General features: G+C 39.9%; 2 long non-coding RNA genes across 4 annotated transcripts in view; one reads left to right on the top strand and one right to left on the bottom strand.

Moving 5' to 3' along the window:
• Positions 1-13,000, bottom strand: part of LOC311519700 — a 95,446-nt gene extending 82,446 nt beyond the window's left edge. The window contains exons 1-2 of the long non-coding RNA XR_014711352.1: positions 12,882-13,000; positions 6,020-6,103 (exon numbers count right to left, since the gene is read on the bottom strand). This is a non-coding gene — a long non-coding RNA (uncharacterized lncRNA). The remainder of the gene's footprint in view (positions 1-6,019; positions 6,104-12,881) is intronic.
• Positions 1-15,865, top strand: part of LOC311519706 — a 49,464-nt gene that overhangs the window by 30,802 nt on the left and 2,797 nt on the right. The window contains exons 3-5 of one of the 3 annotated variants that reach the window (XR_014711355.1): positions 5,416-5,503; positions 8,099-8,880; positions 10,118-10,147. This is a non-coding gene — a long non-coding RNA (uncharacterized lncRNA). Of the gene's footprint in view, positions 1-5,415; positions 5,504-8,098; positions 9,667-9,899; positions 9,992-10,117; positions 10,148-15,865 lie in introns of those variants that run through there. The other 2 variants (XR_014711356.1, XR_014711357.1) reach the window with 2 other exon arrangements.

The following is a 15,865-nucleotide window of genomic DNA, read 5'->3' as shown; positions in this document are numbered from 1 at the left end:
TCTTGGAGTCATTGTGGATAGTTCTCTGAAAACATCCACTCAATGTACAGCGGGAGTCAAAAAAGCAAACAGAATGTTGGGAATCATTAAGACAGTGATAGATAATAAAACAGAAAATATCATATTGCCTCTATATAAATCCCTGGTACGCCCACATCTTGAATACTGTGTGCAGATGCGGTCGTCCCATCTCTAAAAAAGATATATTGGAATTGGAAAAGGTTCAGAAAAGGGCAACAAAAATTATTAGGGGTATAGAACAGCTTCTGTATGAGGAGAGATTAATAAGACTGGGACTTTTCAACTTGGAAAAGAGGCGACTAAGGGGGGATATGATAAAGGTCTATAAAATCATGAGTGGCATAGAGAAAGTAAATAAGGAAGTGTTATTTACGCCTTCTCGTAATACAAGAACAAGGGGCCACCAAATGAAATTAATAGGTAGCAGGTTTAAAACAAACACAAGAAAGTATTTTTTCACGCAACGCACTGTCAACCTCTGGAACTCCTTGCCAGAGGGTGTTGTGAAGGCCAATATTATAATGGGGTTCAAAAGGGAGCTAGATAGATTCATGGAAGATAGGTCCATCAGTGGCTATTAGCCAGGATGGGCAGGAATGGTGTCCCTAGCCTCTGTTTGCCAGAAGCTGGGATTGGGTAACAGGGCATGAGTCACCTGATGATAATCTGTCTGTTCATTCCCTTTGGGGCACCTGCCATTGGCCACTGTCAGAGGACAGGATACCGGGCTTGATTGACCTTTGGTCTGACCCAGTATGGCTGTTAAAAATATATATATTTAGTCATTATTTGGATAATGGAGTGGAAAGTATGCTTACAAAAGTTGTAGGTGACACCAAGACGGAAGGAGTTGCAAGCACTTTGGAGGACAAGATTAGAATTCAAAAGGACCTTGATACATTGGAGAATCTGTCTGAAATTAATAAGATTAAATTCAATAAAGACAAGTGGAAAGTACTACACTTAGGAAGGAAACTCAAATGCAAAACTATAAAATGGGGAATAACTGGCTAGGCAGTAGTACTGTAGAAAAGGATCTGGGGGTTATAGTGGTTCACACTGAATGTGAGTCAACAATGTGATACAGATGCGAAAAAGGCTAATATTCTGGGGTGTATTAACAGCCATGTTATATGTAAGGTTTAAGAGGTAATTGTTCTGTACTTAACAGTGGTGAGGCCTCAGCTGGAGTACTATGTCCAGTTCTGGGTGTCACACTTTAAGAAAGATGTGGACAAACTAAAGAGAGAGTCCAGAGGAGAGCACCAAAAATTATAAAAGATTTAGAAAACCAGATCTATGAGGAACAGTTGAAAAACTGGGCGTGTTTAGTCTTGCGAAAAGAAGACTGAAGGAGGACCTGGTAACAGTCTTCCAACAGGGCTTTTATAAAGAGGACTGTCATCAACAGTTCTCCGTGCTCGCTGAAAGCAGGACAAGATGCAATTGGCTTAATCTTCAGCAACGGAGATTTAGATTCGTTATTAGGAAAAACTTTCTAACTATAAGGATAGTTTAGCATTGGAATAGGCTTCCAAGGCTGGCTGCGGAATCCCCATCATTGGAGGTTTTAAAGAGCAACTTAGAAAATTGGGCTAAATCAGATTATCTTGAATGAGATCGTCATGAACTGGGGGATACTTACCATCAACCAGATTGCCTTGAGCAACAACAGGAAATTAAAGCTCTTCTGCTCTAAGCATAGAAAATACAGGTATTCTCATATGAGTAGTCCATCACATCATAGAGATGTTTCTTCATTTGTCATGTATGCTTCCAACTCCAGGGGACCTACTGATCTGTCTCAACCCAGAGAAATTAAAATTAGCAATATTGAACTTTAAGACCTGAACCTCCTTCAGTTTAGCAATTCTTTTTGACTCATGGATGTCTTTCTTTAATCAAGGAATTAATTTATGTCCAGAATCTACAATCAACTATTTCTGTGCGCAGATTTCAGCATCTGAGGTGCTCAAACTTGCTAGATGCAGACAGTGTAGCAATTCACCCTCACATCTCAAGATGTATCAAGGCCATTCCAAAGTTTCAGCCATCAATTAAATATCTTATGGCTTGTTGGAACTTAAATTTGCTTATTTCTACGTTGATGGAGCTTCCATTTGAACCTCTTTCTAAAGTTCCTGGGTTTTTTCCCTTTCAGTGAGTCACATTTTCAGAGAGAATTTGAACTCCAGCAACAGTTTCAATTCAGGAACAGTTTCTTTATTTTCTTAATAAGATAGTCTTCTTCATAACCCCAGAGTTTCTCCCTAAAATAATCTTATCTTTTCATATTATTCACTATTCACTTATTATCCCATTATTCACTTAAGCCTTTCTCATCCTAAGGGCATTGAAGTTTCACTTTCTGGATGTGAGAGGGGCCAAAAAATGTAATCTAGAAATGATGGAAGCCTTTTGAAAATAAGATACTTTATTTCTGGTGTATACTGGTTAAAAAAAAAGGCAACAGAGTATATAAAGCAACCATATCCAAATTGTTTAGAGCAGCGTATTATTAAAGAAAAGGAGATAATGATAAGAACATAAGAATGGCCATACTAGGTCCATCTAGTCCAATATCCTGTCTTCCAACAGTGGCCAATACCAGATGCTTTGAAGAGAATGAACATAACATAGCAGTTTATTGAGTGATCCATACCTGGTTGTCCACTTGCAGCTTCTGGCTGTCAGAGACTTAATACATGGGGTTGCATCTCTGACCATCTTGGCTAATAGCCATTGATGGACCTATTTCCATGAACTTATCTAATTCTTTTCTGAACCCAGTTATAATTTTGGCCTTCACAACATCCCCTGACAACGAGTTCCACTGGATGACTGCATTGTGTGAAGTAGTATTTCTTTTTGTTTCTTTTAAGCCTGCTGCCTATTAATTTCATTGGGTGACCCCTGGTTTTGTGTTATGTGCAGCGGTAAATAACATTTCCTTATTAACTTTCTCCACGCCATTTAGGATTTTATAGATCTCGATCATATCCCTCTTTAGTTGTCTCTTTTCCAAGATGAACAGTCCCAGTTTTTTTAATCTCTCCTCATCTGGAAGCTGTTCCATCCACTAATCATTTTTGTTGCACTTCTCGATACCTTTTCCAATTTTAATATATACATTTTGAGATGGGGCGACCAGAACTGCATGCAGTATTCAAGGTGTGGGCATACCATGGATTTATATAGTGGCATTATGGTATTTTCTATCTTATTTGTCCCTTTCCTAATGGTTCCTAACATTCTGTTAGTTTTTTTTGACTGCTGCTGTACATTAAACAGATGTTTTCAGAGAACTATCCACAATGATTGCAAGATCTCTTTCTTCAATAGTAACAGCTAATTTAAACCACATAATTTTATATGTGTAGTTGGGGTTATGTTTTCCAATGTTGCATTTATCAACATTGAATTTCATCTGCCATTTTGTTGACAAGTCACCTGGTTTTGTGAGATCCCTTTGTAACTCTTCGCAGTCTGCTTTGGACTTAACTACCTTGAATAATTTTCTCTCCTTTGCAAATTTTGCCATTTCACTGTTTGCTCCTTTTTCCAGATCATCTATGAATATTTTGAACAGAACTGGTCCCAGTTCAGCACTCTGGGGGACACTGCTATTTACCCCTCTCCATTGGGAAAACTGATAATGTATTCCTACCCTTTGTTTTCTATCTTTTAACCAGCTACTGATCCATGAGAGGACCCTCCCTCTTATCCCATGACTGATTACTTTGCTTAAGAGCCTTTGGTGAGGGACCTTGTAAAAGACTTCCTGAAAGTCTAAGTACACAATATCCACTGGATCACCCTTGTCCACATGGTTGTTGACCTCCTCAAAAGATCAGTGGGAAGAGAGAAGTAGAGTGTCTGTGACAAAATTGGAAGAGCAATGACCTGGGCATTGATCCATTCATTTACAAAGAATTACAAGGTGGATATTGTTTCCTTGTTTGATTGAGCCTTTAGTCACCAAGGTCAGTAGTCTGCTATGAAATCTTATTTCCTTCCTTATCTTTCCCACTCTTCATCCCATTTTGCTTGCTAATTCCCAACAGCCTTTCCCTTCAGACTGATAGATTTTTATGTATGAATAAAAGGACAATTTTGCTATTACCTGCTAATTTGTCTTCTCATAACACAGACTCTATCAGTACAGATGATCCTTCCTTTCAGTTAAAATGTTTGCCACTTTGCAATTGGTTTGTTATAATTATCTGTTAATAGTAATGATACCTAGCACTTATAGAGCACTTTTCATCCACAGCTGTCTCAAAGCTCTTTTAGACATTTTGGGTGAGATTCTGCGCTGCTTTTCTAAGAGACACAGCACAATACTCACAACCCAGGTGTGTCTGAGGTGGCTTTAAACCACTTTTGCATCCTCTCGATCCTGGGCTGCTCCACGGCCCCAGGCATAATGCAGACAGCCTCAGAGGCCTAAATTATGACAGTCTCCCTGAGCAGCCCTCTGAGCCAAAGTGCTGCTCAGAATCTCTGCAATGTTGAATCTCAACCCCTGACAAATCCTCCCACCTCCAGGAATGCCCTCCTGCCCCAGGGCTTTGGAGAGATTCCTCAGAAGGCAGCCTTATGGCTGTTTTCCTCAGTTCCTATGCCGGGGTATCCTACCCTGGCCAAATAAGAGGCTTTTAGAACCTCTATACACTTTTCTGACCCTTTTACCCAGCATAAAAGGCCAGAGCCTGGATGTCACCCATTGTAACTTTGAAAATTTCTTTCTGGAGAGGTGACACATTATGAGCACCCTTCTCAGGGGGAGCTTTAACTCCAGATCTTTCCAGATGACCTAGCTCTGTGATCTTTAATGGCCATGGTTAACTCAACAATCTGGTTCCCGACCAATGAGTTTTATGTCAAATATACAGTTAAACAAAATGTTCCTAATTATTTTAAATTTGGTGGTGTTTTATACTTTCTATGGCCCTTGTCACTGTAGTATCTGAATGTCTTTCAATATTTATGAATTTAGCCTCACAATACCCTTGTAAGGTACAAAAGTGTTAATCAACCTCATTTTATAATTTGGGAAACTGAGGTGCAGAGTGGCTAAGTGTCTTACCAAAAGCCACACATGAAAGTCTGGGAAAGAGCGAGGAATATGATCCCAATCTCAGCTCCCAACCCTGTGTCTTGGCCACAAGACCACCCTTCCTCCATCTTGATGTTGATGTAACATCACCAGTATAGTTCAGTTTGAAGTGTCAGAGAGAGCTGTAGCCAGCAATCTGCAACTTCTGAGGATCTAAGGGAATGGGGGTGAAGGGAACAAGGTTTACATTCCTAATGCGTCAATTAACCCTGCTTATTTGAGCATATTCAGCAAATCATATTAAAGCTGCTTGATTCTTGATTTTATATTTGCAGGTCACCTTTGTCCACAGTGCTGATACATATAAAAATGTGTTGTTTTATGGCTCTCATAAGCATGAAGCGTACAAACTCTATGTCTAAGGTAAGTTAATTAACATTCTATTTGGTATCCCTCCCTAAAAAATATTGCACACGTACAGAGAAATACTCAGTATCTAACTGAAGGCTCAATTCTGTCTTTAAGGCACAGTCTTGAGTAAGGGGTTCTGCAGAGCATAGCAACTTCTCAGGGGGAGCTCTGGGAGAAAATCTCTCCAAGAGCTCCCCAGTGGACAGGCAGAGTGTTTATGCTCCACTAGCTCTTAACATAGTAGAGTATGCTCCCCTCTCTGCAGCTGGCTGGGGACGGGGGGAGGGAGGGGGTGGATGGGCGGGAGGAGAGGGGACGACACGGACGGACACGACATATAGCCCCACCTCCTTCTTCTGGGCCTGGTTCACTTCCCCGAATTCAGAGACTACAGTTCTGTCTGCACCTTCTGAGGAGGGACTCTTGTGCACCACCGTTCACAGCCCCTTTAGCCCTCCTGTAGACATGCAAGGCTGGGCTCAATCTAGCCTGTATTACTATATTAATAGGAACCATATATACACTTACAGTACTTTTATGAGCTTCCCCCTCCTTTCCATATTCCCGCATTGGCATTTGAGTCGTTGTTCTAATGCTTTAAGTGAGAAAAATCTGTAGGAGTTACAAAACGCAAATAATTGTATTAATTATTTAGCATTTTTCTTTTTGGCTCTTCAGCAGTATTTCTCCTACAGATCAGCATTACAAAACTGAGATGAACTAAAGTCCAAACTGACAGGTAGCCTTTACTCATGCAAATAGTCCCATTGACTTTAATGGGACTTCTTGTGTGAAAAGGGTTTACAGGATGAGACCCTATAACAATTCATAGATTTTACATGGAAAGGTTGCCAAAAATTCGTATTTAGTCAATAGTACATGAAGATTGTAACACTCAATCAAACAGTATCATATAATGGATATTTTGGGTGAAATTAGTGATTTTAGTAAGCAAAGGTTGTTCACATGCATGTAACATTCAATCAGTAATAGGCAAATTAAAAGTTAAAACACATGTAAAACAGTAGTTTAAATACTGAATATTGAATATTCTGGATTTTGCCAGTTTGTCTTAAAAGTGTAGAGTTTTTTTAAAGTTTTCTGCATTTATATTTCTTTTTTAAATCTTTCATGTAAGGTGAAAAATGTATATTATTCACTTGATAGATTTTTTGAATTTTCCTAATTTGCATTTATCTTTTATACCTGCCATGTTGGAATGGCTACTTTGTGATCTGTTTTATGTGCATATTTGTAGCCTGTGTTAAGTGCATGTTTATACATTTTTTTTAAAAAGTGCATTATTTAATACCCTGCAATTGCTAATATCATGTACAATATTACATGTACAGTGATATTCAGTACTGTACAGTAATATCATGTACAATATTAAGAATGACTATACATATATAATAGAAATCCTTATTAAAAGCAATTATACATATGTAGTAGTTATCTTTAAAAATTAATCTTGCCAGCTTTACTTGCTTTTATTCTCAAAATACTAAGTATATGACTCTGTTATAGAGCATTAATGCAGGACTTGAAAATTATACTAGATATTTACTGGTACTAGTCAGAGGACTACATCCACAAACCAGAAATAGATACAAAAGAGGGGGACAGGGAAGAATGGATGAAAGATGGAGCTCCCTGCCATAACCAGTTACTAGATATGAGAGGGTATACAGAGATTTCTATAAAGATGTTGCATATAGTTGCAGTACGAATCATAACTTTCATCCCTTTATAGCTTCTAGAAGAGAAAAGGGAGGATTCTATCCCTTCTCCACTTTTCGAGAGCATTGTGGCTTCTATGGTGGTTGAGTCTGTGCTACTTCACTTCTCCCTCAGCCTCCATTTCTTTTATCTGTTCTTTATCCCCTATTCCCCTACCCCTATGAATAACTGTAGTACCTCATTCTGATGTTAGTAGTTTTGCCAGACAGGTACACCAATATGATATTGATATTACTGACAATTTCACAGTTAGTCATAAGACTCTGAACTACAGAAGTTCATCTCTGCAGAGCCTTCTTAATTTCACTTTGCTACTACTTGATAAAGTGATGAGCAGCAGCAGAGGCACTGGAACTGTCTGCCTGCAGACCCAGGAGGACAACACTGCATCAGTTAACCCTCCAAATGTGAACTATGGTAATATTCACAACATAGAGAACAGAAGTGTACTTTATTTTTTAAATGAAAGCTGCAGATGTTAATGGCTTAAGCTCCTATGCTCACCAGAGAAATTTTTTTTACTCTCATTTGGAAAGTGGATGAATAGATTTTCCAAGTGCTGCATTAATAACACATAATAGACTAAATGTATTCTTTCAGTAAACAAAAGTCAGATATAGAAATAACCTGATTTAGCTTTTGTTTTAAAATTTAGAGGTATATTCTGTCCTGTTTCAAATACAAAAATCTCATTGATGAGAAAAATATGACCCTCAATATTTGCTACCTAATAGCTAAAATTAAAGGAGAACTAGAGTTTTTTAAGGGCTAACTGTGTTTTTATGCGTGAGATGCCCCAAATAGTAAGGATTGGAAGGGCATTTAACAAATAATTAAATGTAACAAATATTTTCTCCCCTATTTCAGGTACTCTGAAATTGCACGGACTCACTGCCAACCACTGTAAAGTCACGGCTACCACTGAACCCTGCTAGAGCCTGGAGCTGATGCATAAGGGCTCAAGTATATGACTTTCATTATATGTCATGGGTTTGTAATTTTTTTTGCAAAACCATACTGTTAAATAATAATAATCCCTGCCACTTACTGGCACAACTCTTGACCAGAATCACAGTAGCTGTGACATTGCAGCAGATCAGCGGTCCACTGAAACAAATTTTAGAAGTCTAAAAAGGGGAATGGAAGGGGAGGTTAATTTGAAGTTAGTCATGTGCTGAATATCCCACTTATGCTTATTTGCTGAGGTAATCACAAGAAAAAAAGTAACTCTTTTAAAAAATAAAGTTTGTATTTTTTAGAAAAACCCCAGAGTATTATCTTGAATGAACTCTCAACATTTTGTATTTTAACATAAAAGTAATTAATAATTACACACTGTACATATGGAAATACAGATTTGATCCTCATAATGAATTAATACAATTTAGTTTTCTTTAATGTGTACACTACAGGGCGGATTCTAAATTCCAGTGTATTTTTTACATTTAAAACAAATGAGACTATTTATGAGAGTAAGGATATATATGTGTAATACAGAAAGTATGCATATTTTATTTATTGAACACTAGTGCCTTCACACAACCTATTTTTGTTGACATTTGTTTATTTTCTCTGGGAGAATGACAGATCTGCAGTACAACATAATACCAAATCCAAAGGCCAGAGTTTCAGAGCAGACTGGATTTCAGGTAAATAGAAACTGACCCCATAGTGACAGTGATGGCCCCACACTTCCTGCTTCAGCTTTTGAAAGAGCTCCCCACCAGCTAAGTCATTAAACCACTTCTTGTTTCCAGACACTGACAACTCTGGAATTTATTTTACACTGCTATCATTCAGACTACTTACAAGAATAGAATGAACTGTTCTAGGCCTAGATTCTCTGATGCACCAAAGCTCTGGTAAATGTAGCAGAGTTGGGGAGCCATCCAGTAGCTGGTTATAGCTCTCTGATCTCTGCCCAGCCCTGTCTCTGGTACAAGTTAGAGCACCCTAAGGGCAGCTCTAATTTACCAAAGCTGACATTGATCCCTAATTGACTGTCCAGCACCTGAAGATAGCTGGAGTGCAATGATCTTTAGGCATAGTTCCTAGGGTGATGTTGCAAAAGTAACCTATGATGGCTCTTTGCTGGGACTTACCCACATCAAGGGAATCTTCAGCAAGTGAGATAAAGGGTAGTTTTCATCTTTTTGTCCTAATTCTCACCTGTTTTTTGTATCAAATCAGAAATTATGAAATGCTTGGAAAAGTGCACATTAGATTTCTTATGAAGGTATATTAACAAGAAGACAACAATAATTTACCAAATTAAGTATATGCTGAAAAATGTACGAAGTTATCTACTTGGTTAATGAAAGTTAGTGTAGTGTCATTGATAGTGTTTTACTGTTATTAAAATACCATAATCTGAAAAGGTGTATGTACTCCAATCTTGTGCAATAAAACATTTGGAAAACAACAAGGCTTATAAAAATGTAACCTTATTAAAAATATCTAAAATTTGAAATCCTAAATGTGAAATGCTTGCTTTCTTGTTTAGAGGAAATAGAGCAAAGATACAATATAACAGAGAAAGCTAGCAGGACAAAGGAGATACTATCGACTCATTCCAGACTGCCAATTTAGCAGCTCAAACTTAGCTTCCTTTTTACTTTTGTAACAGTAGGGAACTCAAAGCTTTTCTGTCTATTTTCTGCACAAACAGAAACACCCAAACTTCAAAAAGTAATACACTACTTTGAAGAAACCAAAACCATCAACAAGTTAAAAACTGTATGTACCACTAACTGAAGTCCATGATTCTTACAGTTTCCACTGGGTAAATGTTTATTATTTAGTTGTATTTTTAGGTTACTGCACTAGAGAAAAAAAGTTTTTTTCACCAAATATCACTGTCTGTAAAACACTTTTTGTTGTTTTTAGTGTGATATGGATTTATTGACTTTCCAGTGGGTAAGTACTACTTCAGTATTTTGACAAATTTAATAAATGAAAAATTGCCTTTGATGTCTCAAGTATACATTGCAATATTTTGGTGATCTTATAATGTTAAAATGATAAAATAGAAAAAAATAAGAGAGGATGTGAGAATTAATTTTTGGACTCTGTATTCAAACATGCTTTTCTATTATTTTTAAATGTTTATTTTGTGCAGAGATTAACTTTTGAAGTAAGGTGTACCATGTATTGTCCTCTGTCACAAACCTACTATGACTGGCCAGTAAATGTCATTGTTCCTGTCATTTGTATAGTAAGTAATACAGTATCAAAAGTATATTCCTAGGAATTTCACAACACTAGGATGGTTTCCTGTGTGGTCTATCTTGTTCATATAAAATTTTTGAGACAGCAGTTTAGCTGTTCTGTGTTCAGAAATAAAACTTAAATCTCTTATGATAAATTGCTTCCTGAACATACAGTATTTGTTTAAAATGTCCAGTGTAAATTAATCATCATTATGTAAAGCACCCAAACATGGTATTAACTGTGATACTAAGGTAAACATTTCAAATGTTAGAAATCTAGTTTTACAAAAGAGCTACTTTACAGTAAGCAATACTTTTAAATCTAGAGGCAAAACAATGGATTTTGTACTTGTTTATTACTAAATCCTGAACTGTATTAGTACACCTTCTGGAGCCTTTAGAATGCACCACCTGTGATTCACATTTACTTTAACATATTACCAAAAGACAGACATGTTGGGAGCTGTTAGAATATCTCTCAGTTATTAAGATTTGTGCAAAGCCTGAGTGACCAGGCTTTTTTTTTTTTTTTTCTTGTTATAACAGAGGTAGACTAAACAAACAGAACTAGCATGTAATGAAAAGCTCCACTCATCATAGATGTTGCTATTTTGAAAGGACTGAAATTAGATCATTTTAAAATCATGATCCAGACTCAGAAAAGGCAGAAAAACAGGGCCCAGTTAGAACCCATCCCCCATTTCTCCAAATACAGAAAAGCTTCTGTGTGACTCTCAAAAGTTTGCTTATCGATTTGAGAGCAGAGCCCCACCCTTATTGAAAAACAAACAAACCAACCTCCAGTATTGTACAGGAATGACCCCAAACAGCGGTACGTGTAGTGGTTTGGACTATACTGTAGCACACTAGAATTCTTTCCTTATGCTGACGGCTGCTATTTAATAGACGATGCAGGTTTCATGGGTAACAAGTCCCTTCATGGCTTTATTGTCCGACCTATAAACTATTCCTTCTGCCAAGCTGTTGCCGCTCAGTTTCTGGGTGTTGGGAGCCATGTAATGGAGACAGATGGAAGGTGGAAGTGATATAGGATGAGAGAAATTGGCCCATGAGTTCCAGAGGCTACTGCCAGGCTACAGGCTCTGTCCCTTGTCTTGCTTGTGCAAGACTGGCTCTGGTGCCTGTCCCCTCCCTAGCTAAACAAAACCGCTTGTAACTCCTGAATGTTATTGCACAATGGGAGGAGGCTCCTTCTCAACAGGGCTGGTCAGTGTCACCTCCCTCTTTCGCCCGCCCTCCGGCTGGCTCTCTGGAAGGAAGTGGGGATCATTGGGCACTTTCCTCTTGGGGTGCTATGGAAGCCAGAGCCCTCATCGCCCCTTCATACTGCAGAGCGGTTTCCTCCAGGATCCAGGGGAGGGAGAAAGGTGGGAGGGAGCCAGCGGAAGGCCCCGCCGCCTGCTGTTGTCAGGGTGGCGGTGACTTCATTCTTTTCTTAATATAGAGTCGGTTGTCAGGCTCTGGACAGAGCCGGGCTGGAGGGACTGGCTGTCAATCAAATGACGTCACAATACGCTTGCGTGAGCACTGTAAACACTAGGTTCTGGTCATTATAGCTCTGTGTGTGAGGGCGCGCGCGCCTGGGCTGCTTATCTCCCTCTGTGTGCCTGGGACCCTCTCAAGCACACTGTTCCCTTCCCCTCCGCTTTCTGTGAGAGCAATGTCATTGCCTCCATGATCTCTCACCGTGTAGAGCTCAAAAGGTAACATAATTGGAGGGGGGATGATGTAATTCTCTCCCTGGCCAGTAGCTGCCTACGCTTACACCGATCCTCTGGTTACAGGGGAGGGGGTTTATCTGCTCGGTATTAGCTGCCCCCAACATGTCGTGGAGATTGGGGGAGGCTGACCCCCCAAGCAAGCACAAATGCACTCCCTTTTAATCCTGAGTGATTGTGAAAAGGTGGAAGATCCTCTCTGGCTCCAGCTCCGACAGCAGATTGGGTAAAGGCGAGCCCAGTACGGCGTGTGTTCAGTAAACACGCCGATGAGCTCTGGCGGTAAACAAATCTCCTACCAGCCTTTTTAACACAGCAACTTGCTTCAGGCAGCTCCCCCTAACACACGCACGCACACACATTTCCCTTCTAACAAAAGCCTGTTTAATATTGGTTAGTGCGTCAGCTTTGTTCTGTAAGCGGCAATAACTATCCCTATTTTTATAACCTATTGTAATATGTGACAGTTGATATCCCGACTAACCCAGCTCCTCACCACACACACACCCCTACAGTATGAGACCCACGTACACTCGCATGCCCCTCCAGTTCAGTGACAACAAACCACTATGGCTTAGCTCCCGCTCTGAAATCCCAGTCCCTCTTTATTTCCTCTCTATCCCTCTGCCTTTGCAATGTAGCAGATAGAAGAGCAAGAATCCTCCCTTCCCCCCAAAAAGGAAATATGTGAATTGCACTTACTGATCTGTCAGAGGAGGAAAAACACCCTTCTTACTGTAAAGCAAAATAGCCAGTTGCAGGATGCTGCCAGTATTATGAAAAAGCGAAGAAAAATCTTCCAGTAGCGATATTACCCCTAGATTCGGCTGTTTAACCAGAAAAAAAAATTAAAAATAACAACCCCCCTGTTGCCTTTTTTGTGCAGTTTCAGCAAAGCTGCGAGGAAGTTGGTCCTTTTGTTCCACTATTTATAGATTGCGTCAACATTGCGAAAAGGAGAAGGCGGAGCAGTGGCACTTACTCCTCAGAGAGAGAGGGAGAAAAACCCAGCACACACGCGACCTTAAGTACACAACACTGCGACCTCCTCCTCTCCTCCTCCTCCACCACCCCACTGAGCAGCGCCAGAGATCAGATTCAATCACGTGTCTGAGGAGAGCACCAGCCTGCCCAGTGCCTGCTTAGTGCTGCCTTGCCATGCACAGCAGCAGCAGGGAGAAGCTACTCTCCCCGTTCTCAGGGACTCTGGAGCTCGCATCCAGGTTATGCTTTATATGTGCAGAGGAATGGATTTCCCTGAGTGTCACCCACTAAGCTATTACAAGTGCATGTCACAGTGCCCACTGCTGTCACTTCTATGTTCGCCTCCATTGCCTCTCATGTTTATATATTTGAATACACTCGTCTGTTTTACTACAAAAGAGTTCTAAAGCGAATTTGTTACAACCCTACCATGGCAAATTCTCAAGAGATTAGTACGCAGGAAAGGGGAAGCAGCATTGCTAAGACCTGTAGAACACTCGCTCTCCTCTCCGCAGGTGCACCGAGAATATATGACAGTTCCCTTTCCATTCCTACCATGTAGGAGGGGAGGAGAGTATGTCAGGGGAGATTCCTGGACTGTTAATGACAATGCATTTGCTGAGAGAATATGTAAACCTTCCATTTAAAGCTGATGTTATAAGACTCCTTCGCCATCCAAGAAATGAAACTTCACTTTTCTGGCCCGAGGACAGCGCCTCTGAACTGAACATAAACAAGGACTATTGCAAGAGGGCCTTCCAGTGAAACGAAATCAAATTGGCTTGGTCGTAAGTGTTGTTTACATTCTCAGTTTCCAATCGCTGAACCCCATCTTTCAGCTACACATTTAATTTTTCCACATTTGGGCTAAAATAGTAAAGCACACTAGTGAGCGGAGACCGGAGAGTCCAGGGGACTGGAGCACATGACTTATGAGGAGAGGTTGAGGGAACTGGGATTGTTTTAGTCTGCAGAAGAGAAGAATGAGGGGGGATTTGATAGCTGCTTTCAACTACCTGAAATGGGGTTTCAAAGGGGATGGATCTAGACTGTTCTCAGTGGTAACAGATGACAGAACAAGGAGTAATGGTCTCAAGTTGCAGTGTGGGAGGTTTAGGTTGGATATTAGGAAAAACTTTTTCAGTAGGAGGGTGGTAAAGCACTGGAATGCGTTACCTAGGGAGGTGGTGGAATCTCCTTCCTTAGAGGTTTTTAAGGTCAGGCTTGAGAAAGCCCTGGCTGGGATGATTTAGTTGGGGTTGGTCCTGCTTTGAGCAGGGGGTTGGACTAGATGACCACCTGAGGTTTCTTCCAACCCTGATATTCCATGATTCAAGATAAATTGGCACGATGAACTCACATGGGACCTAGGATCTTTCTGTGAGCTTAACTGTGTCGTTAACAAGCTGAAAGAATATGTGCTTTTTTGGAGTTTATTGTCACCTGTCTCTTAGGGGCCATTGGATGGGATGGTTCCAGTGGTACCCTCTGCGTGAGAGTCTGCGCCTAAAGGATGGAAAGGGAGGCCAGGCGCTGGTCTTGTTTGAACCTACTAAGCGCTCTCTAAGTTCCTATCTTGGGTCAGCAAGAAGTTGGTGCTGCCTCTTGTTACCTCAACGAAACATTCATGAAACTTCTGCAGGATTGAGGACCTTCTATGTTTAGAAGGAGAAATCCTTTCTGCTAGCACGAAGGCCATCTATATATGTATACTGATGCACATTAGAAAGGAATTGAAGAATAGAAGTGAGGCTAAACGATTTTGTGCTAATGAACCGAGTGATGTGATTGTTCTAAAAAAATATGCACTGGACATGAAGGGAGATATACTGCGTTTGAACAGAAACTGTGGACCTGGTGAGATTTCCAGGTTTTTTCTTTCGTGTCCTGCTGTACCTGGCCGGATGATTTCCTTACTGTTTATGTTACATTACAACGGATTATTTTATTGAAAAAAATATAATAGTCACTTTGAAACCCCCACCCCCCTCGCGCGCGCACAAACTCATCTTAATGCAAAGTGGCGGAGGGGCTCTGATACTGTGGCTCACTTTTATGAGAATAGAAAACTCTGAACGACAGTGAAATAAATACATATATTGTAGTTATTTTCTCATCTTGTATCCTGATCCTGGTTTATCTTCTTTGCAACTTTGCGCTTGGGAATAAGATCTCCCGCTCTCTCCATCGCTGCTGCTGCTGTTTCGGCAACATCCGACACTTAGCTCATCCTCGCTGAACTTTTCCTTAGCACTATGAGTATTTTTTTCTGTCGTGCTATAGTAAACAACAAAAGAATTTAACTAAACGAGTCTGAAAATAGACAATATTCGGTGTCACTCAGAAGACTGAGTTCCTTCAGTGTGTAGAGTTAAAGCCGTTTCAGAAGGTGCAGGTTTTTAATAGCTCTTTGTATAACGTATACGATTAGTTCTATGAACACTTAATGATGGTAATAAAGAGTCAAACTAATGAGTAAACGATGAATAAACAGTGTTGGTAAGAGTCCAGAATTGAATAGACAGTAGTTAGGCTGTCACTTAAATGCTTTTCTTAAAATTCATGAAAAAAAATTATGAGTCATTGGAACAACTTTTAAAAATACGCTTTTAGGACAAATGAAATGGATTATTGTGATGGGAATGGACAGAGGATAAAAGCAGAAGGTGAAATGATTGAATAGCAAAAAACAAGCATGCAGA

The sequence above is a fragment of the Lepidochelys olivacea genome (genome assembly GCF_965140295.1).
Source record: "Lepidochelys olivacea isolate rLepOli2 genome assembly, chromosome: 1".
Classification (NCBI taxonomy): Eukaryota; Metazoa; Chordata; order Testudines; family Cheloniidae; genus Lepidochelys; species Lepidochelys olivacea.
Note: the sequence above shows the minus strand (reverse complement) of the source record. Positions and strands in the feature narration are given on the sequence as shown.